The sequence below is a fragment of the Patagioenas fasciata genome, chromosome 26 (genome assembly GCF_037038585.1).
Source record: "Patagioenas fasciata isolate bPatFas1 chromosome 26, bPatFas1.hap1, whole genome shotgun sequence".
Classification (NCBI taxonomy): Eukaryota; Metazoa; Chordata; class Aves; order Columbiformes; family Columbidae; genus Patagioenas; species Patagioenas fasciata.
This window is the reverse complement of record NC_092545.1, coordinates 2,202,032-2,229,094: the sequence shown is the minus strand read 5'-3', so window position 1 is coordinate 2,229,094 and position 27,063 is coordinate 2,202,032. Positions and strand designations below refer to the sequence as shown.

At 61.6% G+C, this 27,063-nt stretch overlaps 1 long non-coding RNA gene across 2 annotated transcripts in view; it reads right to left on the bottom strand.

Moving 5' to 3' along the window:
• The window catches only part of LOC139825655 (uncharacterized), a 35,265-nt gene extending 8,916 nt beyond the window's left edge, over positions 1–26,349 (bottom strand). The window contains exons 1-3 of one of the 2 annotated variants that reach the window (XR_011735859.1): positions 26,285–26,349; positions 25,443–25,502; positions 25,281–25,313 (exon numbers count right to left, since the gene is read on the bottom strand). This is a non-coding gene — a long non-coding RNA (uncharacterized lncRNA). Of the gene's footprint in view, positions 1–25,280; positions 25,314–25,442; positions 25,503–26,284 lie in introns of those variants that run through there. The other variant, XR_011735858.1, reaches the window with a different exon arrangement.
• Positions 26,350–27,063: the final 714 nt, after the last annotated feature.

Below are 27,063 nucleotides of genomic sequence, written 5' to 3'. Positions count from 1 at the left end.
GGCCCTGGGGACAAGGGGGGGTCCCCTGGATGTCACAATGGGCCCTGGGGACAAGGGGGTGTCCCCAGGATGTCACAATGGGCCCTGCGGACAAGGGTGGTACCCGCGGTGTAACAATGGGCGCTGGGCACAAGGTGGGGTCCCTATAGTGTCACAATGGGTCCTGGGGACAAGTGGGGTCCCCTGAAAGTCACAATGGGCCCTGGGGACAATGTGGGGTCCTGGGATGTCACAATGGGCGCCAGTGACAAACGGGGGCCCCTGAATGTCACAATGGGCCCTGGGGACAATGGGGGGTCCCGGGACGTCACAATGGGCCCTGGGGACAAGGAGGGATCCCCAGGATGTCACAATGGGCCCTGGGGACAAAGAGGCGTCCCCTGAATGTCACAATGGTCCCTGGGGACAAGGGAGATCCCCATGGTGTCACAATAAGCCCTGGGGACAAAGTGGGGTCCTGGTATGTCACAATGGGCCCTGGGGACAATGGGGGTCCTGGGACGTCACAATGGGCCCTGGGGACAATGGGGGTCCCCACGGTGCCACGATGGGTCCTGGGGACAAGGGCGTCCCCCTAGATGTCACAATGGGCCCTGGGGACAATGGGGTTGCCCAGGATGTCACAATGGACCCTGGGGACAAAGGGGGGTGGGCAGGATGTCACAATGGGTACTGGGGACAAAGGGGGGGGTCCCCATGGTGTCACAATGGGTCCCCAGTGACAAGGAGGGTTCCCCATGGTGTCACAATAGGCCCTGGGGACAAAGTGGGGTCCTAGAATGTCACAATGAGCCCTGGGGACAAAGGGGGGTCCTGGGATGTCACAATGGGCCCTGGGGACAAGAGGGGATTCCTAGGATGTCACAATGGGCCCTGGGGACTAATGTGGTCCCCACGGTGTCACAATATGTCCTGGAGACAAAGAGGGGTCCTCAGGATGTCACAATGGGCCCTTGGGACAATGGGGTTCCTGGGATGTCACAATGGGTCCCCAGTGACAAAGGGGGTCCCCAGGATGTCTCAATGTGCCCTGAGGACAATGGGAGGTCCCCATGGTGTCACAATGGGTCCTCAGTGACAAGGGAGGTCTCCACAGTGCCAGGATGGGTCCTGGGGACAAGGAGGTCCCCAGGATGTCACAATGGGCCGTGGGGACAAAGAGGCTCCCCAGGATGTCACAATGGGACCTGGGGACAAGGGGGTCTCCAGGAACTCACAATGGGCTCTGGGGACAATGGAGGTTCCCCAGGATGTTCACAATAGGCCCTGAGGACAAGGGGTGGTCCCCATGCTGTCACAATGGGTCTCCAGTGACAAGGGGGTCCCCAAGGTGTCACAATGGGCCCTGGGGACAATGGGGGGTCCTGGGACGTAACAATAGGCCCTGGGGACAAGGGGGTTCCCCACAGTGTCAAAATGGGTCCTGGGGACAAAGGGGGTCCGCACGGTGTTACAATGGTCCCGGGGGACAAAGGGGGATGCACAGGATGTCACAATGAGCCCTGAGGACAAGGGGGGGTCCCCATGGTGTCACAATGGGTCCCCAGTGACAAGGAGGGTCCCCATGATGTCATAATGGGTCCTGGGGACAAGGGGGTCCCCAGGATGTAACTATGGACCCTGGGGATAATGTGGGGTCCTGGGATGTCACAATGGGCCCCAGTGACAAAGGGGGTCCCCTGAATGTCACAATGGGCCCTGGGGACAATGGGGGGTCCTGGGACGTCACAATGGGCCCTGGGGACAAGGAGGGATCCCCAGGATGTCACAATGGGCCCTGGGGACAATGGAGGGTCTTGGGACGTCACAATGGGCCCTAGGGACAAGAGGGGGTCCCCAGGATGTCACAATGGGCCCTGGGGACAAAGAGGGGTCCCCTGAATGTCACAATGGGCCCTGGGGACAAGGGGGTGCCGAGGATGTCACAATGGGCCCTGGGGACAATGGGGGTCCTGGGACGTCACAATGGGCCCTGGGGACACAGAGGGGCCCTAGGACGTCACAATCAGCCCTGGCGACAAGATGGGGTCCCCTGAGAGTCACAATGAGCCCTGGGAAGAGAGGGGGCTCCCAAGGACATCACAATGGGCCCTGGGAACAATGGGGGGTCCTGGGACGTCACAATGGGCCCTGGGGACTAGGAGGGATCCCCAGGATGTCACAATGGGCCCTGGGGACAAGGGGGGGTCCCCAGGATGTCACAATGGGCCCTGGGGACAAAGAGGGGTCCCCTGAATGTCACAATGGGCCCTGAGGACCAGGGGGTGCAGGGGATGTCACAATGGGCCCTGGGGACAATGGGGGGTCCTGGGATGTCACAATGGGCCCTGGGGACAAGGAGGGATCCCCAGGATGTCACAATGGATCCTGGGGACAAGGGGGGGTCGCCAGGATGTCACAATGGGCCCTGGGGACAAAGTATGGTCCTGGGATGTCACAATGGGCCCTGGGGACAAGGGGGGGTCCCCAGGATGTCACAATGGGCCTTGGGAACAAGGGGGTCCCCCAGATATCACAATGGGCCCTGGGGACAATGTAAGGTCCTGGGCTGTCACAATGGACCCTGAGGACAAGGGGGGTCCCCAGGATGTCACAATGAAGTCTTGGGACAAAGGGGGTCCCCAGGATGTCACAATGGGCCCTGGGGACCAGGGGGGGTCCTGGGATGTCACAATGGGCCCCAGTGACAAAGGGGGTCCCTATGGTGCCACAATGGGCCCTGGGGACAAAGGGGGTCCCCTGGATGTCACAATGGGCTCTGGGGACAAGGAGGGTTCCCAGGATGTCACAATGGGCCCTGGGGACAGAGAGGATCCCCAGCATGTCACAATGGGCCCTGGGGACAAAGGGGGTCCCCACGGCATCAGAATGGGCCCTGGGGACAAGGGGGGTCCCCTGAATGTCACAATGGGCCCTGGGGACAATGGGGGGTCCTGGGATGTCACAATGAGCCCTGCAGACAAGGGTGGTACCCACAGTGTCACAATGGACCCTGGGGACAAGGGGGTGCCGAGGATGTCACAATGGGCCCTGGGGACAATGGGGGGTCCTGGGACCTCACAATGGGCCCTGAGGACAATGGTGGGTCCCCTGAATGTCAAAATGGGCCCTGGGGACAAAGGGGGGTCCGCAGGATGTCACAATGGCCACTGGGGACAAAGGGGGGGTCCCCAGGATGTCACAATGGGCCCTGGGGACAGTGTGGGGTCCTGGGATTTCACAATGGGCCCCAGTGACAAAGGGGGTCCCCTGAATGTCACAATGGGTCCTGGGGACAATGGGGGCTCCTGGGACATCACAATGGGCTCTGGGGACAAGGGGGGGTCCCCAGGATGTCACAATGGGCCCTGGGGACAAAGAGGGGTCCCCTGAATGTCACAATGGGCCCTGGGGACAAGGGGGTGTCCCCAGGATGTCACAATGGGCCCTGCGGACAAGGGTGGTACCCACGGTGTCACAATGGGCACTGGGCACAAGGGGGGGTCCCTATAGTGTCACAATGGGTCCTGGGGACAAGTGGAGTCACCTGAAAGTCACAATGGGCCCTTGGGACAATGTGGGGTCCTGGGATCTCACAATGGGCCCCAATGACAAACGGGGGCCCCTCAATGTCACAATGGGCCCTGGGGACAATGGGGGGTCCTGGGACGTCACAATGGGCCCTGGGGACAAAGGGCGGTCCTCAGGATATCACAATGGGCCCTGGGGACAAAAGGTGGTCGCCAGGATATCACAATGGGCTTTGGTGACAATGGGGTCCCCAGGATGTCACAATGGGCCCTGGGGACAAAGAGTGTCACCAGGATATCAGAATGGGCCCTGAGGACAAGTTGGGGTCCCCTGAATTTCACAATGGGCCCTGGGGACAAAGAGGGCTCCCCAACATATCACAATGGGCCCTGGGGACAATGGGGGGTCCTGGGACGTCACAATGGGCCCTGGGGACAAGGAGGGATCCACAGGATGTCACAATGGGCCCTGGGGACAATGGGGGGTCCTGGGACGTCACAATGGGCCCTGGGGACAAGGGGGGGTCCCCAGGATGTCACAATGGGCCCTGGGGACAAAGAGGGGTCCCCTGAATGTCACAATGGGCCCTGGGGACAAGGGGGTGCAGTGGATGTCACAATGGGCCCTGGGGACAATGGGGGGCGTCCAGGATGTGAGAATGAGTCCTGAGGACAAGGCGGGGTCCCCATGGTATCACAATGGGTCCCCAGTGACAAGGAGGCGTCCCCATGGTGTCACAATAGGCCCTGGGGACAAAGTGGGGTCCAAGAATGTCACAATGGGCCCTGGGGACAAAAGCGGTTGCCATGGTGCCACAATGGGCCCTGGGGTCAAAGGGGGTCCCCATGGTGCTACAATGGGCCCTGGGGACAAAGGGGGGTCCTGGGATGTCACAATAGGCCCCAGTGACAAAGAGGGTCCCCAGGATGTCACAATGGGCCCTGGGGACAAAGAGGGGTCCCCTGAATGTCACAATGGGCCCTGGGGACAAGGGGGTGCAGAGGATGTCACAATGGGCCCTGGGGACAAGGGTGGTACCCACGGGGTCACAATGGCCCCTGGGCAAAAGGGGGGGTCCCCATAGTGTCACAATGGGTCCTGGGGACAATGGGGGGTCCTGGGACGTCACAATGGGCTCTGGGGACAAGGGGGGGTCCCCAGGATGTCACAATGGGCCCTGGGGACAAAGAGGGGTCCCCTGAATGTCACAATGGGCCCTGGGGACAAGGGGATGCAGTGGATGTCACAATGGGCCCTGGGGACAATGCAGGGTGTCCAGGATGTGAGAATGAGTCCTGAGGACAAGGGGGGTCTTCATGGTGTCATAATGGGTCCCCAGTGACAAGGAGGGGTCCCCATGGTGTCACAATGGGCCCCAGTGACAAAGGGGGTCCCCTGAATGTCACAATAGGTCCTGGGGACAATGGGGGGTCCTGGGACGTCACAATGGGCCCTGGGGACAAGGAGGGATCCCCAGGATGTCACAATGGGCCCTGGGGACAAAGAGGGGTCCCCTGAATGTCACAATGGGCCCTGGGGACAAGGGGGTGCAGAGGATGTCACAATGGGCCCTGGGGACAATGGGGGGTCCTCGGACATCACAATGGGCCCTGAAGACAAGGAGGGATCCCCAGGATGTCACAATTGGCCCTGGGGACAATGGCGGGTCCTGGGACGTCACAATGGGCCCTGGGGACAAGGGGGGGTCCCCAGGATGTCACAATGGGCCCTGGGGACAAAGAGGAGTCCCCTGGATGTCACAATGGGCCCTGGGGACAGGGGGGTGCAGTGGATGTCACAATGGGCCCTGGGGACAATGCGGGGTGTCCAGGATGTGAGAATGAGTCCTGAGGACAAGGGGGGTCCCCATGGTGTAACAATGGGTCCCCAGTGGCAAGGAGGGGTCCCCATGGTGTCACAATAGGCCCTGGGGACAAAGTGGGGTCCAAGAATGTCACAATGGGCAATGGGGACAAAAGGGGTTGCCATAGTACCACAATGGGCCCTGGGGTCAAAGGGGGTCCCCATGGTGCTACAATGGGCCCTGGGGACAAAGGGGGGTCCTGGGATGTCACAATGGGCCCTGGGGACAAAGGGGGTGTCCCCATGGTGCCACAACGGGCCCTGGAAGCAAGGGGGTGGCCAGGATGTCACAATGAGTCCTGGGGAAAATGGGGGGTGCCCAGGATGTCACAATGGAGCCTAAGGACAAGCGGGGGTCTCCATGGTGTCACAATGGGCCCCAGTGACAAAGGGGGTCCCCTGAATGTCACAATAGGTCCTGGGGACAATGGGGGGTCCTGGGATGTCACAATGGGCCCTGGGGACAAGGAGGGATCCCCAGGATGTCACAGTGGGCCCTGGGGACAATGGGGGGACCTGGGACGTCACAATGGGCCCTGGGGACAAGGGGGGGTCCCCAGGATGTCACAATGGGCCCTGGGGACAAGGGGGGGTCCCCAGGATGTCACAATGGGCCCTGGGGACAAAGAGGGGTCCCCTGAATGTCACAATGGGCCCTGGGGACAAAGGGGTGCAGAGGATGTCACAATGGGCCCTGGGGACAATGGGGGGTCCTGGGACATCACAATGGGCCCTGGGGACAAGGAGGGATCCCCAGGATGTCACAATGGGCCCTGGGGACAATGGGGGGTCCTGGGACGTCACAATGGGCCCTGGGGACAAGGGGGGGTCCCCAGGATGTCACAATGGGCCTTGGGAACAAGAGGGTCCCCAAGATATCACAATGGGCCCTGGGGACAATGTAAGGTCCTGGGCTGTCACAATGGACCCTGAGGACAAGGGGGGACCCCAGGATGTCACAATGAAGTCTTGGGACAAAGGGGGTCCCCACGATGTCACAATGGGCCCTGGGGACAAAGGGGGGTCCCCTGAATGTCACAATGGGCCCTGGGGACAATGGGGGGTCCTGGGATGTCACAATGGACCCTGGGGACAAGGGGGTGCCGAGGATGTCACAATGGGCCCTGGGGACAATGGGGGGTCCTGGGACCTCACAATGGGCCCTGAGGACAATGGTGGGTCCCCTGAATGTCAAAATGGGCCCTGGGGACAAAGGGGGGTCCGCAGGATGTCACAATGGGCACTGGGGATAAAGGGGGGGTCCCCATGGTGTCACAATGGGCCCAAGTGACAAGGAGGGTCCCCACGGTGCCACGATGGGTCCTGGGGACAAGGGCGTCCCCCAGATGTCACAATGGGCCCTGGGGACAATGGGGTTGCCCAGGATGTCACAATGGGCCCTGGGGACAATGGGAGGCCCCAAGGTGTTCAGAACGAGCCCTGGGGACAAAGTGGAATCCTGGAATGTCACAATAGCCCCCAGTGACAAAGGGGTTCCCCATGGTGTCACAATGGGCCCTGGGGACAAAAGGGGTCCCCAGGATTTCGCAATAGCACTGGGGACAAAGGGGAGTCATGGGATGTGACAATGGGCCTTGGGGACACAGAGGGGCCCTAGGACGTCACAATCAGCCCTGGGGACAAGGGGGGGTCCCCTGAAAGTCACAATGAGCCCTGGGAACAGAGGGGGCTCCCCAGGACATCACAATGGGCCCTGGGAACAATGGGGGGTCCTGGGACGTCACAATGGGCCCTGGGGACAAGGGGGGGTCTCCAGGATGTCACAATGGGCCCTGGGGACAAAGAGGGGTCCCTAAAGTGTCACAATGGGCCCTGGGGACACAGAGGGGCCCTGGGACGTCACAATCAGCCCTGGGGACAAAGTGGGGTCCTGGGATGTCACAATGGGCCCCAGTGACAAAGGGGGTCCCCATAGTGCCACAATGGGCCGTGGGGACAAAAGGGGTGCCCAGGATGTCACAATGGGCCCTGGGGACCAGGGTGGTCCTGCGATGTCACAATGGGCCCTGGGGACAAAGGGTGTCCCCTGGTTTTCACAATGGGCTCTGGGGACAAAGGGGGGTCCTGCGATGTCACAATGAGCCCTGCGGTCAAGGGTGGTACCCACGGTGTCACAATGGGCCCTGGGAACAAGGGGGGTTCCCCATAGTGTCACAATGGGTCCTGGGGAAAATGGGGTCCCCAGGATGTCACAATGGGCCCTGGGGACAATGTGGGGTCCTGGGATGTCACAATGGGACCCAGTGACAAAGGGGTTCCCTGAATGTTACAATGGGTCCTAAGGACAATGGGGGTCCTGGGACGTCACAATGGGCCCTGGGGACAAGGAGGGATCCCCAGGATGTCACAATGGGCCCTGGGGACAAGGGGGGGTCCCCAGGATGTCACAATGTGCCCTGGGTACAAAGAGGCGTCCCCTGAATGTCGCAATGGGCCCTGGGGACAAGGGGGGGTCCTAAGACGTCACAATGGGCTCTGGGGCCAAGCAGGGATCCCCAGGATGTCACAATGGGCCCTGGAGACAATGGGGGGTCCTGGGACGTCACAATGGGTCCCGGTGACAAGGGGGCATCCCCAGGATGTCAAAATGCGCCCTGGGGCCCAGGGGGGTCCTGCGATGTCACAATTGGCCCTGGGGACAAAGGGGGTCCCCTGGATGTCACAATGGGCTCTGGGGACAAAGGGGATCCCCACGGTATCAGAATGGGCCCTGGGGACAAAGGTGGGTCCTGGGATGTCACAATGAGCCCTGCGGACAAGGGTGGTACCCACGGTGTCACAATGGGTCCCAGTGACAAAGGGGCCCCCTGAATGTCACAATGGGTCCTGGGGACAACAGGGGGTCCTGCGACGTCACAATGGGCCCTGGGGACAAGGAGGGTCCCCAGGATGTGTCAATGGGCCCTGGGGACAAAGAGGGGTCCACTGAATGTCACAATGGGCCCTGGGGACAATGGGGGGTCCTGGAATGTCACAATGGGCCTTGGGGACAATGGGGGTCCCCAGGATGTCACAATGGGCCCTGGGGACAATGGGGTTGCCCAGGATGTCACAATGGGCCCTGGGGACAATGGGAGTCCCCAAGGTGTCAGAACGAGCCCTGGGGACAAAGTGGAATCCTGGAATGTCACAATGGCCCCCAGTGACAAAGGGGTTCCCCAGGGTGCCACAATGGGCCCTCGGGACAAAAGGGGTCCCCAGAATTTCACAATAGCACTTGGGACAAAGGGGGGTCATGGGATGTCACAATGGGCCCTGGGGACAAGGGAGATTCCCATGGTGTCACAATAAGCCCTGGGAACAAAGTGGGGTCCTGGGATGTCACAATGGGCTCTGGGGACAAGGAGGGTCCCCCAGGATGTCACAATGGGCCCTGGTGACAAAGGGGGTCCTGGGATGTCACAATGGGCCCCAGTGATAAAGAGGGTCCTCACGGTGCCACAATGGGCCCTGGGGACAAAGGGGGTCCCCTGGATGTCACAATGGGCTCTGGGGACAAGGAGGGTCCCCAGCATGTCACAATGGGCCCTGGGGACAAAGGGGGGTCCCCAGGATGTCACAATGGGCCCTGGGGACTATGTGGGGTCCCCTGAATGTCACAATGGGCCCTGGGGACAAGGAGGTGCCGAGGATGTCACAATGGGCCCTGGGGACAATGGGGGGTCCCCTAAATGTCAAAATGGGCCCTGGGGACAAGGGGGTGTCCCCAGGATGTCACAATGGGCCCTGCGGACAAGGGTGGTACCCACGGTGTCACAATGGTCACTGGGCACAAGGGGGGTTCCCTATAGTGTCACAATGGGTACTGGGGACAAGTGGGGTCCCCAGGATGTCACAAGGGCCCTGGGGACAATGTGGGGTCCTGGGATGTCACAATGGGCCCCAGTGACAAAGGGGGTCCCCATGGTGCCACAATGGGCTGTGGGGATAAAAGGGGTGCCCAGGATGTCACAATGGGCCCTGGGGACCAGGGTGGGTCCTGCGATGTCACAATGGGCCCTGGGGACAAAGGGGGTCCCCTGGATGTCAGAATGGGCTCTGGGGACAAAGAGGCGTCCCCTGAATGTCGCAATGGGCCCTGGGGACAATGGGGGGTCCTAAGACGTCACAATGGGCCCTGGGGCCAAGCAGGGATCCCCAGGATGTCACAATGGGCCCTGGAGACAATGGGGGGTCCTGGGACGACACAATGGGTCCCGGTGACAAGGGGGCATCCCCAGGATGTCAAAATGCGCCCTGGGGCCCAGGGGGGTCCTGCGATGTCACAATGGGCCCTGGGGACAAAGGGGTCCCCTGGATGTCACAATGGGCTCTGGGGACAAAGGGGATCCCCACGGTATCAGAATGGGCCCTGGGGACAAAGGGGGGTCCTGGGATGTCACAATGAGCCCTGCGGACAAGGGTGGTACCCACGGTGTCACAATGGGCCCTGGGGACAATGTGGGGTCCTGGGATGTCACAATTGGCCCCAGTGACAAAGGGGCCCCCTGAATGTCACAATGGGTCCTGGGGACAATGGGGGGTCCTGGGACGTCACAATGGGCCCTGGGGACAGGGAGGGATCCCCAGGATGTCACAATGGGCCCTGGGGACAGTGGGGGGTCCTGGGACGTCACAATGGGCCCCAGTGACAAGGGGGGGTCCCCAGGATGTCACAATGGGCCCTGGGGACAAAGAGGGGTCCCCTGAATGTCACAATGGGCCCTGGGGACAAGGGGGTGCAGAGGATGTCACAATGGGCCCTGGGGACAATGGGGGGTCTTGGAATGTCACAATGGGCCTTGGGGACAATGGGGGTCCCCAGGATGTCACAATGGGCCCTGGGGACAATGGGGTTGCCCAGGATGTCACAATGGACCCTGGGGACAATGGGAGTCCCCAAGGTGTCAGAACGAGCCCTGGGGACAAAGTGGAATCCTGGAATGTTACAATGGCCCCCAGTGACAAAGGGGTTCCCCATGGTGTCACAATGGGCCCTGGGGACAAAAGGGGTCCCCAGGATTTCACAATAGCACTGGGGACAAAGGGGGGTCATGGGATGTCACAATGGGCCCTGGGGACAAGGGAGATCCCCATGGTGTCACAATAAGCCCTGGGGACAAAGTGGGGTCCTGGGATGTCACAATGGGCTCTGGGGACAAGGAGGGTCCCCAGGATGTCACAATGGGCCCTGGGGACAAAGGGGGGTCCTGGGATGTCACAATGGGCCCCAGTGACAAAGAGGGTCCTCATGGTGCCACAATGGGCCCTGGGGACAAAGGGGGTCCCCTGGATGTCACAATGGGCCCTGGGGACAATGGGGGGTGTCCAGGATGTGAGAATGAGTCCTGAGGACAAGGGGGGGTCCCCATGGTGTCACAATGGGTCCCCAGTGACAAGGAGGGGTCCCCATGGTGTCACAATAGGCCCTGGGGACAAAGTGGGGTCCAAGAATGTCACAATGGGCCCTGGGGACAAAAGGGGTTGCCATGGTGCCACAATTGGCCCTGAGGTCAAAGGGGGTCCCCATGGTGCTACAATGGCCCTGGGGACAAAGGGGGGTCCTGGGATGTCACAATGGGCCCTGGGGACAAAGGGGGTGTCCCCATGGTGCCACAACGGGCCCTGGGAGCAAGGGGGTGGCCAGGATGTCACAATGGACCCTGAGGACAAGCGGGGGTCTCCATGGTGTCACAATGGGCCCCAGTGACAAAGGGGCTCCCCTGAATGTCACAATAGGTCCTGGGGACAATGGGGGGTCCTGGGACGTCACAATGGGCCCTGGGGACAAGGAGGGATCCCCAGGATGTCAGAATGGGCCCTGGGGACAAAGAGGGGTCCCCTGAATGTCACAATGGGCCCTGGGGACAAGGGGGTGCAGAGGATGTCACAATGGGCCCTGGGGACAATGGGGGGTCCTGGGACATCACAATGGGCCCTGGGGACAAGGAGGGATCCCCAGGATGTCACAATGGGCCCTGGGGACAATGGGGGCTCGTGAGACGTCACAATGGGCCCTGGGGACAATGGGGTTGCCCAGGATGTCACAATGGGCCCTGGGGACAATGGGAGTCCCCAAGGTGTCAGAACGAGCCCTGGGGACAAAGTGGTATCCTGGAATGTCACAATGGCCCCCAGTGACAAAGGGGTTCCCCATGGTGTCACAATGGGCCCTGGGGACAAAAGGGGTCCCCAGGATTTCACAATAGCACTGGGGACAAAGGGGGGTCCTGGGACGTCACAATGGGCCCTGGGGACAAGGGGGGGTCCCCAGGATGTCACAATGGGCCCTGGGGACAAACAGGGGTCCACTGAATGTCACAATGGGCCCTGGGGACAAGGGGGTGCAGTGGATGTCACAATGGGCCCTGGGGACAATGGGGGGTGTCCAGGATGTGAGAATGAGTCCTGAGGACAAGGGGGGGTCCCCATGGTGTCACAATGGGTCCCCAGTGACAAGGAGGGGTCCCCATGGTGTCACAATAGGCCCTGGGGACAAAGTGGGGTCCAAGAATGTCACAATGGGCCCTGGGGACAAAAGGGGTTGCCATGGTGCCACAATGGGCCATGGGGTCAAAGGGGACCCCATGGTGCTACAATGGCCCTGGGTACAAAGGGGGGTCCTGGGATGTCACAATGGGCCCTGGGGACAAACGGGGTGTCCCCACGGTGCCACAACGGGCCCTGGGAGCAAGGGGGGGTCCCCAGGATGTCACAATGGGTCCTGGGGACAAGGGTGGGTCCCCAGGATGTCACAATGGGCCTTGGGAACAAGGGGGTCCCCCAGATATCACAATGGGCCCTGGGGACAATGTAAGGTCCTGGGCTGTCACAATGGACCCTGAGGACAAGGGGGGTCCCCAGGATGTCACAATGAAGTCTTGGGACAAAGGGGTCCCCAGGATGTCACAATGGGGCCTGGGGACCAGGGGGGGTCCTGGGATGTCACAATGGGCCCCAGTGAAAAAGGGGGTCCCTATGGTGCCACAATGGGCCCTGGGGACAAAGGGGGTCCCCTGGATGTCACAATGGGCTCTGGGGACAAGGAGGGTCCCCAGGATGTCACAATGGGCCCTGGGGACTAGGGGGGGTCCTGGGATGTCACAATGGGCCCTAGTGACAAAGGGGGTCCCTATGGTGCCACAATGGGCCCTGGGGACAAAGGGGGTCCCCTGGATGTCACAATGGGCTCTGGGGACAAGGAGGGTCCCCAGGATGTCACAATGGGCCCTGGGGACAAAGAGCGTCCCCAACATGTCACAATGGGCTCTGGGGACAAAGGGGGTCCCCACGGTATCAGAATGGGCCCTGGGGACAAAGGGGGGTCCCCTGAATGTCACAATGGGCCCTGGGGACAATGGGGGGTCCTGGGATGAAACAATGAGCCCTGCAGACAAGGGTGGTACCCACGGTGTCACAATGGGCACTGGGCACAAGGGGGGGTCCCCATAGTGTCACAATGGGTCCTGGGGACAAGTGGGGTCCCCAGGATGTCACAATGGGCCCTGGGGACTAAGAGGGGTCCCCTGAATGTCAAAATGGGCCCCAGTGACAAGGAGGGATTCCCAGGATGTCACAATGGGCCCTGGAGATAAGGGGGTGTCCCCAGGATGTCACAATGGGCCCTGGGGACAATGTGGGGTCCTGGGATGTCACAATGGGCCCCAGTGACAAACGGGGGCCCCTGAATGTCACAATGGGCCCTGGGGACAATGGGGGTCCTGGGACGTCCCAATTGGCCATGGGGACAAGGAGGGATCCCCAGAATGTCACAATGGGCCCTGGGGACAATGGCGGGTCCTGGGACGTCCCAATGGGCCCTGGGGACAAGCAGGGATCCCCAGGATGTCACAATGGGCCCTGGGGACAATGGCGGGTCCTGGGACGTCACAATGGGCCCTGGGGACAAGGGGGGGTCCCCAGGATGTCACAATGGGCCCTGGGGAAAAAGAGGGGTCCCCTGAATGTCACAATGGGCCCTGGGGACAAGGGGGTGCTGAGGATGTCACAATGGGCCCTGGGGACAATGGGGGGTCCTGGGACGTCACAATGGGCCCTGGGGACAATGGGGGGTCCTGGGATGTCATAATGGGCCCTGGGGACAAAGGGGCCCCCTGAATGTCACAATGGGTCCTGGGGACAATGGTGGGTCCTGGGACGTCACAATGGGCCCTGGGGACAAGGGGGGGTCCCTTGGATGTCACAATGGGCCCCAGTGACAACGGGGGTCCCCAGGATGTGACAATGGGCCCTGGGGACAAAGAGGGGTCCACTGAATGTCACAGTGGGCCCTAGGGACAAGGGGGTGCAGTGGATGTCACAATGGGCCCTGGGGACAATGGTGGGTCCTGGAATGTCACAATGGGCCTTGGGGACAATGGGGGTCCCCAGGATGTCACAATGGGCCCTGGGGACAATGGGGTTGCCCAGGATGTCACAATGGGCCCTGGGGACAATGGGAGTCCCCAAGGTGTCAGAACGAGCCCTGGGGACAAAGTGGAATCCTGGAATGTCACAATGGCCCCCAGTGACAAAGGGGTTCCCCATGGTGCCACAATGGGCCCTGGGGACAAAAGGGGTCCCCAGGATTTCACAATAGCACTGGGGACAAAGGGGGGTCATGGGATGTCACAATGGGCCCTGGGGACAAGGGAGATTCCCATGGTGTCACAATAAGCCCTGGGGACAAAGTGGGGTCCTGGGATGTCACAATGGGCTCTGGGGACAAGGAGGGTCCCCCAGGATGTCACAATGGGCCCTGGGGACAAAGGGGGTCCCGGGATGTCACAATGGGCCCCAGTGATAAAGAGGGTCCTCACGGTGCCACAATGGGCCCTGGGGACAAAGGGGGTCCCCTGGATGTCACAATGGGCTCTGGGGACAAGGAGAGTCCCCCAGGATGTCACAATGGGCCCTGGGGACAAAGGGGGTCCCGACGGTATCAGAATGGGCCCTGGGGACAAAGGGGGGTCCCCTGAATGTCACAATGGGCCCTGGGGACAGTGGGGGGTCCTGGGACGTCACAATGGGCCCTGGGGACAAGGGGGGGTCCCTTGGATGTCACAATGGGCCCTGGGGACAAAGGGGGGTCCCCAGGATGTCACAATGGGCCCTGGGGACAATGTGGGGTCCCCTGAATGTCACAATGGGCCCTGGGGACAAGGAGGTGCCGAGGATGTCACAATGGGCCCTGGGGACAATGGGGGGTCCCCTGAATGTCAAAATGGGCCCTGGGGACAAGGAGGGATTCCCAGGATGTCACAATGGGCCCTGGAGACAAGGGGGTGTCCCCAGGATGTCACAATGGGCCCTGCGGACAAGGGTGGTACCCACGGTGTCACAATGGTCACTGGGCACAAGGGGGGGTCCCTATAGTGTCACAATGGGTCCTGGGGACAAGTGGGGTCCCCAGGATGTCACAAGGGCCCTGGGGACAATGTGGGGTCCTGGGATGTCACAATGGGCCCCAGTGACAAAGGGGGTCCCCATGGTGCCACAATGGGCTGTGGGGACAAAAGGGGTGCCCAGGATGTCACAATGGGCCCAAGTGACAAGGAGGGTCCCCACGGTGCCACGATGGGTCCTGGGGACAAGGGCGTCCCCCAGATGTCACAATGGGCCCTGGGGACAATGGGGTTGCCCAGGATGTCAGAATGGGCCCTGGGGACAATGGGAGTCCCCAAGGTGTCAGAACGAGCCCTGGGGACAAAGTGGAATCCTGGGATGTCACAATGGCCCCCAGTGACAAAGGGGTTCCCCATGGTGCCACAATGGGCCCTGGGGACAAAAGGGGTCCCCAGGATTTCACAATAGCACTGGGGATAAAGGGGGGTCATGGGATGTCACAATGGGCCCTGGGGACAAGGGAGATCCCCATGGTGTCACAATAAGCCCTGGGGACAAAGTGGGGTCCTGGGATGTCACAATGGGCCCCAGTGACAAAGGGGGTCCCCATGGTGCCACAATGGGCCGTGGGGACAAATGGGGTCCCCAGGATGTCATAATGAACCCTGGGGACAAACGGTGGTCCTGGGACATTTCAATGGGCCCTGGGGACAAAGGGGGGACCCCAGGATGTCACAATGGGCCCTGGGGACAAAGGGGGTCCCCTGGATGTCACAATGGGCTCTGGGGACAAGGAGGGTCCCCAGGATGTCACAATGGGTCCTGGGGACAAAGGGGGGTCCCGTGAATGTCACAATGGGCCCTAGGGACAAGGGGGTGCCGAGGAGGTCACAATGGGCCCTGGGGACAATGGGGGGTCCTGGGACGTCACAATGGGCCCTGGGGACAAGAGGGGATCCCTAGGATGTCACAATGGGCCCTGGGGACTAATGTGGTCCCCACGGTGTCACAATATGTCCTGGAGACAAAGGGGGGTCCCCAGGATGTCACAATGGGCCCTTGGGACAATGGGGTTCCTGGGATGTCACATTGGGTCCCCAGTGACAAAGGGTGTCCCCAGGATGTCTCAATGGGCCCTGAGGACAATGGGAGGTCCCCATGGTGTCACAATAGGTCCCCAGTAACAAGGGATGTCTCCACGGTGCCAGGATGGGTCCTGGGGACAAGGAGGTCCCCAGGATGTCACAAGGGGCCCTGGGGACAAAGAGGCTGCCCAGGATGTCACAATGTGACCTGGGGACAAGGGGGTCTCCAGGAACTCACAATGGGCCCTGGGGACAATGTGGGGTCCTGGGATGTCACAATGGGCCCCAGTGACAAAGGGGGTCCCCTGAATGTCACAATGGGCCCTGGGGACAATGGGGGGTCCTGGGACGTAACTAGAGGCCCTGAGGACAAGGGGTGGTCCCCATGATGTCACAACGGGTCTCCAGTGACAAGGGGGTCCCCAAGGTGTCACAATGGGCCCTGGGGACAATGCGAGGTCCTGGGACGTCACAATGGGCCCCAGTGGCATGGGGGTCCCCAGGATGTCACAATGGGCCCCAGTGACAAAGGGGGTCCCCTGAATGTCACAATGGGTCCTGGGGACAATGGGGGTTCCTGGGACGTCACAATGGGCCCTGGGGACAAGGAGGGATCCCCAGGATGTCACAATGGGCCCTGGGGACAATGGGGGGTCCTGGGACGTCACAATGGGCTTTGGGGACAAGAGGGGGTCCCCAGGATGTCACAATGGGCCCTGGGGACAAAGAGGGGTCCCCTGAATGTCACAATGGGCCCTGTGGACAAGGGGGTGCCGAGGATGTCACAATGGGCCCTGGGGACAATGGGGGTCCTGGGACGTCACAATGGGCCCTGGGGACACAGAGGGGCCCTAGGACGTCACAAGCAGTCCTGGGGACAAGGTGGGGTCCCCTGAGAGTCACAATGAGCCCTGGGAAGAGAGGGGGCTCCCAAGGACATCACAATGGGCCCTGGGAACAATGGGGGGTCCTGGGACGTCACAATGGGCCCTGAGGACAAGGAGGGATCCCCAGGATGTCACAATGGGCCCTGGGGACAATGGGGGGTCGTTAGACGTCACAATGGCCCCTGGGGACAAAGAGGGGTCCCCTTAATGTCACAATGGGCCCTGGGGAAAATGGGGGGTCCTGGGACGTCACAATGGGCCCCAGTGACAAGAGGGGGTCCCCAGGATGTCACAATGGGCCCTGGGGACAAACAGGGGTCCCCTGAATGTCACAATGGGCCCTGGGGACAATGGGGGGTCCTGGGACGTCACAATGGGCCCTGCGGACAAGGAGGGATCCCCAGGATGTCACAATGGGCCCTGGGGACAATGGGGGGTCCTGAGACGTCACAATGAGCCCTGCGGACAAGGGTGGTACCCAGGACGTCACAATGGGCCCTGGGGACAAGGGGGGGTCCCCATAGTGTCACAATGGGTCCTGGGGACAAGTGGGGTCCCCAGGATGTCACAATGGGCCCTGGGGACAATGTGGGCTCCTGGGATGTCACAATGGGCCCCAGTGACAAAGGGGGTCCCCTGAATGTCACAGTGGGTCCTGGGGACAATGGGGGGTCCTGGGACGTCACAATGGGCCCTGGGGACAAGGAGGGATCCCCAGGATGTCACAATGGGTCCTGGGGACAATGGAGGGTCCTGGGACGTCACAATGGGCCCTGGGGACAAGAGGGGGTCCCCTGGATGTCACAATGGGCTCTGGGGACAAGGGGGGTCCCCAGGACGTCACAATGGGCTCTGGGGACAAAGGGGGGTGTCGACGGTGTCACAATGGGCCCCAGTGTCAAAGGGGGTCCCCATGGTGCCACAATGGGCCCTGGAGACAAAGGGGGTCCCTTGGATGTCACAATGGGCTCTGGGGACAAGGAGGGTCCCCAGGATGTCACAATGGGTCGTGGGGAAAAGGAGGGATCCCCAGGATGTCACAATGGGCCCTGGGGACAAAGAGGGGTCCCCTGAATGTCACAATCGGCCCTGGGGACAATAGCGGGTCCTGGGACGTCACAATGGGCCCCAGTGACAAGAGGGGGTCCCCAGGATGTCACAATGGGCCCTGGGAACAAACAGGGGTCCCCGGAATGTCACAATGGGCCCTGGGGACAAGGGGGTGCAGAGGATGTCACAATGGGCCCTGGGGACAATGGGGGGTCCTGGGACGTCACAATGGGCCCTGCGGACAAGGAGGGATCCCCAGGATGTCACAATGGGCCCTGGGGACAATGGGGGGTCCTGGGACGTCACAATGAGCCGTGCGGACAAGGGTGGTACCCAGGATGTCACAATGGGCCCTGGGAACAAGGGGGGGTCCCCATAGTGTCACAATGGGCCCTGGGGACAAGGAGGGATCCCCAGGATGTCACAATGGGCCCTGGGAACAATGGGGGGTCCTGGGACGTCACAATGGGCTGTGGGGACAAGGGGGGGTCCCCAGGATGTCACAATGTGCCCTGGGTTTCAAAGAGGCGTCCCCTGAATGTCACAATGGGCCCTGGGGACAATGGGGGGTCCTAAGACGTCACAATGGGCCCTGAGGACAAGGAGGGATCCCCAGGATGTCACAATGGGCCCTGGGGACAATGGGGGGTCCTGGGACGTCACAATGGGCCCTGGGGACAAAGAGGGGTCCCCTGAATGTCACAATGGGCCCTGGGGACAAGGGGGTGCAGTGGATGTCACAATGGGCCCTGGGGACAATGGGGGGTCCTGGAATGTCACAATGGGCCCTGGGGACAAAGGGGATGTCCCCATGGTGCCACAATGGGCCCTGGGAGCAAGGGGGTCCCCAGGATGTCACAATGGGTCCTGGGGACAATGGGAGGTGCCCAAGATGTCACAATGGACCCTGAGGACAAGCAGGGGTCTCCATGGTGTCACAATGGGTCCCCAGTGACAAGGAGGGATCCCCAGGATGTCACAATGGGCCCTGGGGACAATGGGGGGTCCTGGGACGTCACAATGGGCACTGGGGACAAAGAGGGGTCCCCTGAATGTCACAATGGGCCCTGGGGACAAGGGGGTGCAGTGGATGTCACAATGGGCCCTGGGGACAATGGGGGGTCCTGGAATGTCACAATGGGCCCTGGGGACAAAGGGGATGTCCACATGGTGCCACAATGGGCCCTGGGAGCAAGGGGGTCCCCAGGATGTCACAATGGGTCCTGGGGACAATGGGAGGTGCCCAAGATGTCACAATGGACCCTGAGGACAAGCAGGGGTCTCCATGGTGTCTCAATGAGCCCCAGTGACAAAGGGGGGTCCCCAGGATGTCACAATGGGCCGTGGGGACAATGAGGCTCCTGGGACATCACAATGGGTCCTGGGGACAAGGGGGGGACCCCTGAATGTCACAATGGGCCCTGGGGACAATGTGGGGTCCTGGGATGTCACAATGGGCCCCAGTGCCAAAGGGGGTCCCCTGAATGTCACAATGGGCCCTGGGGACAATGGGGGATCCTGGGACGTCACAATGGGCCCTGGGGACAAGGGGGGTGTCCCCTGAATGTCACAATGGGCCCTGGGGACAATGTGGGGTCCTGGGATGTCACAATAGGCCCCAGTGACAAAGGGGGTCCCCTGAATGTCACAATGGGCTCTAGGGACAATGGGGGGTCCTGGGAAGTCACAATGGGCCCTGGGGACAAGGGGGGTGTCCCCTGAATGTCACAATGGGCCCTGGGGAGAAAGGGGGTCCCCAGGATGTCAAAATGGGCCTTGGGGACAAAGTGGGGTTCTTGGATATCACAATGTGACACAGTGACAAAGGGGGTCCCCATGGTGCCACAATGAACCCTGGGGACAAAGGGAGGGTCCCTAGGATGTCACAATGGGCCCTTGGGACAATGGGGTTCCTGGGATGTCACAATGGGTCCCCAGTGACAAAGGGGGTCCCCAGGATGTCTCAATGGGCCCTGAGGACAATGGGAGGTCCCCATGGTGTCACAAAGGGTCCCCAGTGACAAGGGAGGTCCCCACGGTGCCAGGATGGGTCCTGCGGACAAGGAGGTCCCCAGGATGTCACCATGGGCCCTGGGGACAAAGGGGGTCCCCAGGATGTCACAATGGGCCCTGGGGACAAAGAGACTCCCCAGGATGTCACAATGGGACCTGGGGACAAGGGGGTCCCCAGGAACTCACAATGGGCTCTGGGGACAATGGAGGTTCCCCAAGATGTTCACAATAGGCCCTGAGGACAAGGGGTGGTCCCCATGGTGTCACAATGGGTCCCCAGTGACAAGGGGGTCCCCAAGGTGTCACAATGGGCCCTGGGAACAACGGGGGGTCCTGGGACGTAACAATAGGCCCTAGGGACAAAGGGGGTCCCCATGGTGTTACAATGTCCCGGGTGACAAAGGGGGATGCCAGGATGTCACAATGGGCCCTGAGGCAAGGAGGGGTCTCCATGGTGTCACGATGGGTCCTGGGGACAAGGGGGGTCCCCAGGATGTAAGAATGAACCCTGGGGACAATGGGGGGTCCTGGGATGTCACAATGGGCCCTGGGGACAATGGGGGGTCCTGGGATGTCACAATGGGCCCTGGGGACAAGGGGGGTCCCCCAGATATCACAATGGGCCCTGGGGACAATGTAAGGTCCTGGGCTGTCACAATGGACCCTGAGGACAAGGGGGGGTCCCCAGGATGTCACAATGAAGTCCTGGACAAAGGGGGTCCCCAGGATGTCACAATGGGGCCTGGGGACCAGGGGGTGTCCTGGGATGTCACAATGGGCCCCAGTGACAAAGGGGGTCCCTATGGTGCCACAATGGGCCATGGGGACAAAGGGGGTCCCCTGGATGTCAGAGTGGGCTCTGGGGACAAGGAGGGTCCCCAGGATGTCACAATGGGCCCTGGGGACAAAGAGCGTCCCCAGGATGTCACAATGTGTCCTGGGGACAATGTGGGGTCCTGGGATGTCACAATGGGCCCCAGTGACAAAGGGGCCCCCTGAATGTCACAATGGGTCCTGGGGACAATGGGGGGTCCTGGGACGTCACAATGGGCCCCAGTGAGAAGGGGGGTCCCCAGGATGTCACAATGGGCTCTGGGGACAAAGAGGGGTCCCCTGAATGTCACAATGGGCCCTGGGGACAAGGGGGTGCAGTGGATGTCACAATGGGCCCTGGGGACAATGGGGGGTCCTGGAATGTCACAATGGGCCTTGGGGACAATGGGGGTCCCCAGGATGTCACAATGGGCCCTGGGGACAATGGGGTTGCCCAGGATGTCACAATGGGCCCTGGGGACAATGGGAGTCCCCAAGGTGTCAGAACGAGCCCTGGGGACAAAGTGAAATCCTGGAATGTCACAATGGCCCCCAGTGACAAAGGGGTTCCCCACGGTGTCACAATGGGCTCTGGGGACAAAAGGGGTCCCCAGGATTTCACAATAGCACTGGGGACAAAGGGGGGTCATGGATGTCACAATGGGCCCTGGGGACAAGGGAGATCCCCATGGCGTCACAATAAGCCCTGGGGACAAAGTGGGGTCCTGGGATGTCACAATGGGCTCTGGGGACAAGGAGGGTCCCCAGGATGTCACAATGGGCCCTGGGGACAAAGGGGGGTCCTGGGATGTCACAATGGGCCCCAGTGACAAAGAGGGTCCTCATGGTGCCACAATGGGCCCTGGGGACAAAGGGGGTCCCCTGGATGTCACAATGGGCTCTGGGGACAAGGAGGGTCCCCAGGATGTCACAATGGGCCCTGTGGACAAAGAGCGTCCCCAGCATGTCACAATGGGCCCTGGGGACAATGGGGGGTCCCCACGGTATCAGAATGGGCCCTGGGGACAAAGGGGGGTGTCGACGGTGTCACAATGGGCCCCAGTGACAAAGAGGGTCCTCATGGTGCCACAATGGGCCCTGGGGACAAAGGGGGTCCCCTGGATGTCACAATGGGCTCTGGGGACAAGGAGGGTCCCCAGGATGTCACAATGGGCCCTGTGGACAAAGAGCGTCCCCAGCATGTCACAATGGGCCCCAGTGACAAAGGGGGTCCCCTGAATGTCACAATGGGCCCTGGGGACAGTGGGGGGTCCTGGGACGTCTCAATGAGCCCTGGGGACAAGGGGGGGTCCCCAGGATGTCACAATGGGCCCTGGGGACAAAGAGGGGTCCCCTGAATGTCACAATGGGCCCTGGGGACAAGGGGGTGCAGTGGATGTCACAATGGGCCCTGGGGACAGTGGGGGGTCCTGGGACGTCTCAATGAGCCCTGAGGACAAGGGGGGGTCCCCATGGTGTCACAATGGGTCCCCAGTGACAAGGAGGGGTCCCCATGATGTCACAATAGGCCCTGGGGACAAAGTGGGGTCCAAGAATGTCACAATGGGCCCTGGGGACAAAAGGGGTTGCCATGGTGCCACAATGGGCCCTGGGGTCAAAGGGGGTCCCCATGGTGCTACAATGGGCCCTGGGGACAAAGGGGGGTCCTGGGATGTCACAATGGGCCCTGGGGACAAAGGTGGTGTCCCCATGGTGCCACAACGGGCCCTGGGAGCAAGGGGGTGGCCAGGATGTCACAATGGGTCCTGGGGAAAATGGGGGGTACCCAGGATGTCACAATGGACCCTGAGGACAAGCGGGGGTCTCCATGGTGTCACAATGGGCCCCAGTGACAAAGGGGGTCCCCTGAATGTCACAATAGGTCCTGGGGACAATGGGGGGTCCTGGGACGTCACAATGGGCCCTGGGGACAAGGAGGGATCCCCAGGATGTCAGAATGGGCCCTGGGGACAAAGAGGGGTCCCCTGAATGTCACAATTGGCCCTGGGGACAAGGGGGTGCAGAGGATGTCACAATGGGCCCTGGGGACAATGGGGGGTCCTGGGACGTCACAATGGGCCCTGGGAAGAAGGGGGGGTCCCCAGGATGTCACAATGGGCCCTGGGGACAAGGGGGTGCCGAGGATGTCACAATGGGCTCTGGGGACAATGGGGGGTCCTGGGATGTCACAATGGGCCCTGGGGACAAGGGTGGGTCCCCAGGATGTCACAATGGGCCTTGGGAACAAGGGGGTCCCCCAGATATCACAATGGGCCCTGGGGACAATGTAAGGTCCTGGGCTGTCACAATGGACCCTGAGGACAAGGGGGGTCCGCAGGATGTCACAATGGGCCCTGGGGACAAAGGGGGTCCACACGGTATCAGGATGGGCCCTGGGGACAAGGGGGGTCCCCTGAATGTCACAATGGGCCCTGGGGACAATGGGGGGTCCTGGGATGTCACAATGAGCTCTGCAGACAAGGGTGGTACCCACAGTGTCACAATGGACCCTGGGGACAAGGGGGTGCCGAGGATATCACAATGGGCCCTGGGGACAATGGGGGGTCCTGGGACCGCACAATGGGCCCTGAGGACAATGGTGGGTCCCCTGAATGTCAAAATGGGCCCTGGGGACAAAGGGGGGTCCGCAGGATGTCACAATGGGCACTGGGGACAAAGGGGGGGTCCCCAGGATGTCACAATGGGCCCTGGGGACAATGTGGGGTCCTGGGATTTCACAATGGGCCCCAATGACAAAGGGGGTCCCCTGAATGTCACAATGGGTCCTGGGGACAATGGGGGGTCCTGGGACGTCACAATGGGCCCTGGGGACAAGGGGGGGTCCCCAGGATGTCACAATGGGCCCTGGGGACAAAGAGGGGTCCCCTGCATGTCACAATGAGCCCTGGGGACAGGGGGGTGCAGTGGATGTCACAATGGGCCCTGGGGACAATGGGGGGTCCTAAGACGTCACAATGAACCCTGGGGACAACGGGGGGTCCTGGGACGTCACAATGGGCCCTGAGGACAATGGTGGGTCCCCTGAATGTCACAATGGGCCCTGGGGACAACGGGGGGTCCGCAGGATGTCACAATGGGCCCTGGGGACAATGGGGGGTCCCCTGAATGTCAAAATGGGCCCTGGGGACAAGGAGGGATTCCCAGGATGTCACAATGGGCCCTGGAGACAAGGGGGTGTCCTCAGGATGTCACAATGGGCCCTGCGGACAAGGGTGGTACCCACGGTGTCACAATGGTCACTGGGCACAAGGGCGGGTCCCTATAGTGTCACAATGGGTCCTGGGGACAAGTGGGCTCCCCAGGATCTCACAAGGGCCCTGGGGACAATGTGGGGTCCTGGGATGTCACAATGGGCCCTGGGGACAATGGGGGTCCTGGGACGTCCCAATGGGCCCTGGGGACAAGGAGGGATCCCCAGGATGTCAAAATGGGCCCTGGGGACAATGGCGGGTTCTGGGACGTCACAATGGGCCCTGGGGACAAGGGGGTTCCCCAGGATGTCACAATGGGCCCTGGGGACAATGGGGGGTCCTAAGACGTCACAATGAACCCTGGGGACAACGGGGGGTCCTGTGACGTCACAATGGGCCCCAGTGACAAGGGGCGGTCCCCAGGATGTCACAATGGGCCCTGGGGACAAAGAGGAGTCCCCTGAATGTCACAATGCGCCCTGGGGACAATGGGGGTTCCCAGGATGTCACAATGGGCCCTGGGGACAATAGGAGGTTCTGGGATGTCACAATGGGCCCTTGGGTTTAGAAGTCAGGTCTAAGAGTGCAGCGTTTGGGGTGCAGGGGCTTGGGGGGAAATTTAAGGTTGCAGAGTGTGGGGTGCACAGGACTGGGGCACAGGATTTGGGGGTGCGGGGTTTCAGGGTTCAGGATTTGGAGGTGTGGAGTTTTGGGGTGCAGGGGTTGGGAGTGCAGGGTGGTGGGGGTGAGAGATTTGGGTGCAGGATTTGGGGGTGCAGAGTCTTGGGAGGCAAGGATCCGGGTCTTCAGGATTTGGGGGTTCAGTGTTTAGGGCAGCACAATCTTGGGGTGCAGGGGTTTGCAGTGAAAGGTTTGGTAGGCAGGATTTGGGGTGCAGGATTCTGGGGTGCTGGGTTTGGGGTACAGGATTTGGTGTTGCAGGGATGGGGTTGAAGGGCTTGGGTTGCCAGGCCTTTGAGGTGCAGGATTTGGAGGTGCAGGGTTTGGGAGGGAATTCTTTGGGGTACAGGGTTTGGGGGCAGGTTTAGGGGTGTAGGGTATAGGACGGAAAGATTTGGGAATGCAGGGTTTGGGGTGCAGGTTTCGGGGTTCAGGAAGGTAGGGAGGGCAGGATTAGGGGGTGCAAGGTTTCAGTTGTAGGGTTTAGGGGTGCAGAGTTTGGTAGGGCCGAATTTGGGGGTGCAGGATCTGGGGTGCAGGGTTTGGGAAGACAGGATCGGGGGTGGAGGATTTGGGGGTGCAGGATTGAGGGGCAGGGTTTTGGTGCAGGGCTTGGGGTCAGGATCTGGGGTGCAGGTTTGGGAAGAGTATTTTGGGGTGCAGGATTTTGGGTGCCGTGTCTGCGGGGCAGGTTTGGGGTGATCACTGCTGATCCGCACACACTCTCTCTCTCTGTCCCCATTGTCCCCAATGCCCCCTTACCTGTCTCACCTCCCTCTCCAGCTCCGCTCCCACCCCCCCAATCCCCCTCAGCGGGGCCAGCCCGGGGTGCAGCTCCTGCAACGGCTCCTCCTCTGCATTCATTAACAATTAACACCCTCAGCAGCGCTAATTAACACCCCCCCCACCCCCCCGTATCCCCGCTGCCCCCTAATTACCCCCTAATTCGCGCTAATCACCCCTAATTCCCCCTCATTACTCACCCAGCAGCCCCTCGATGTCCGGAGCCGCCATCTTGCCCCGCCGGGAGGGCCACAAACCACCTCAAAATTGACCCAAAATAGCGCTTTTTCAACCCAAAACCCTCCCGCTGAGGCTCCCCGAGCTGTGTCCCCAAAGCCCCCGCTGTTGTCACCTCGGGAAAAGCGCGAAAAAAGCGGCCCCGGGGGTCCCCGCGCTTCGCTTCGCGCTCTGAGGGAAAGCGCGGGAAAACGAGCGGAGACGGAAAGAGCCGAGCGGAGCCGAATGGGCCCGAGCGGAGACGAGCGGCGCCCGAGCGGAGCCCGAGCGGAGCCGAGCGGCGCCCGAGTCCCGGCCGGGGCCGAACGCACCCGAAGGGACCCGAAGTCTTCCCGAAGGGGTCCGAGTGGAGCCGAACGCACCCGAAGGGACCCGAAGTCTTCCCGAAGGGGTCCGAGTGGAGCCGAACGCACCCGAAGGGACCCGAACCCACCCGAAGGGGCCCGAGTGGAGCCGAACAAACCCGAAGGGACCCGAACCCACCCGAAGGGACCCGAACGCACCCGAAGGGACCCGAACGCACCCGAAGGGTTCCGAGTGGAGCCGAACGCACCCGAAGGGACCCGAACGCACCCGAAGGGACCCGAAGTCTCCCCGAAGGGGCCCGAACCCACCCGAAGGGGCCCGAAGTCTCCCCGAAGGGACCCGAAGTCTCCCCGAAGGGACCCGAACCCACCCGAAAGTGCCCCAAAAGGCGCCAAACTCCCAAATCCCCCCCTTTTTACCCCAAAACCCGTGTTCCGCTCCCCCCCCGGCCCCTCCTCTTCCTCCCCCCGCCCCCTTTCTTCCCCTTTTCCCGCCTCACGATCGTTTCCCGCCGCGGCGGTGGCTGCGAGCGAGGCCACGCCCCCTTCCTCAGGCGGCAGCCAATGGGAAGCGGGGTGGGTGCGTGGCCACGCCCACTGTGCGTGGCGTGCGCGGAGGCGGCTCCGAGAGGAGCCGAAGATACACGAAGGGAGCCGAAGGGACCCGAGGGGACCCGAAGGGACCCGAACGCACCCGAAGGGACCCGAACGCACCCGAAGGGACCCGAGTGGGGCCCGAACGCACCCGAGGGGACCCGAAGGCACCCGAAGGCACCCGAAGGGACCCGAACGCACCCGAAGGGACCCGAACGCACCCGAAGGGACCCGAGTGGGACCCGAACACACCCGAAGGGACCCGAAGGGACCCGAGTGGGGCCCGCACTCACCCGAAGGGACCCGAAGGGACCCGAACACACTTAGGGGGCTCCATGAGTCACTTATGGGTCACTATGGGGCACTCCTGGGTCCCTAAGGGGGAAATTATGGGGGTCTATGGGGAGTTCAGGAGGGACCCAGGAGTACCCCAAGGGACCCAGGAGTGCCCCAAAGGACCCAGGAGTTCAGGAGGGACCCAGGAGTGCCCCAAAGGACCCAGGAGTTCAGGAGGGACCCAGGGGTGCCCCAAAGGACCCAGGAGTACCCAAATGTGTTGTGTTTTGTTTTTTCTCTCTTGTTTATGTCCTCTTTTACCTGAAATGGGACAATGGGGGCAATGGGGGGCAATGGGGTCAATGGGGGGCAATGGGGTCAGTGGGGGGCAATGGGGTCAGTGGGGGGC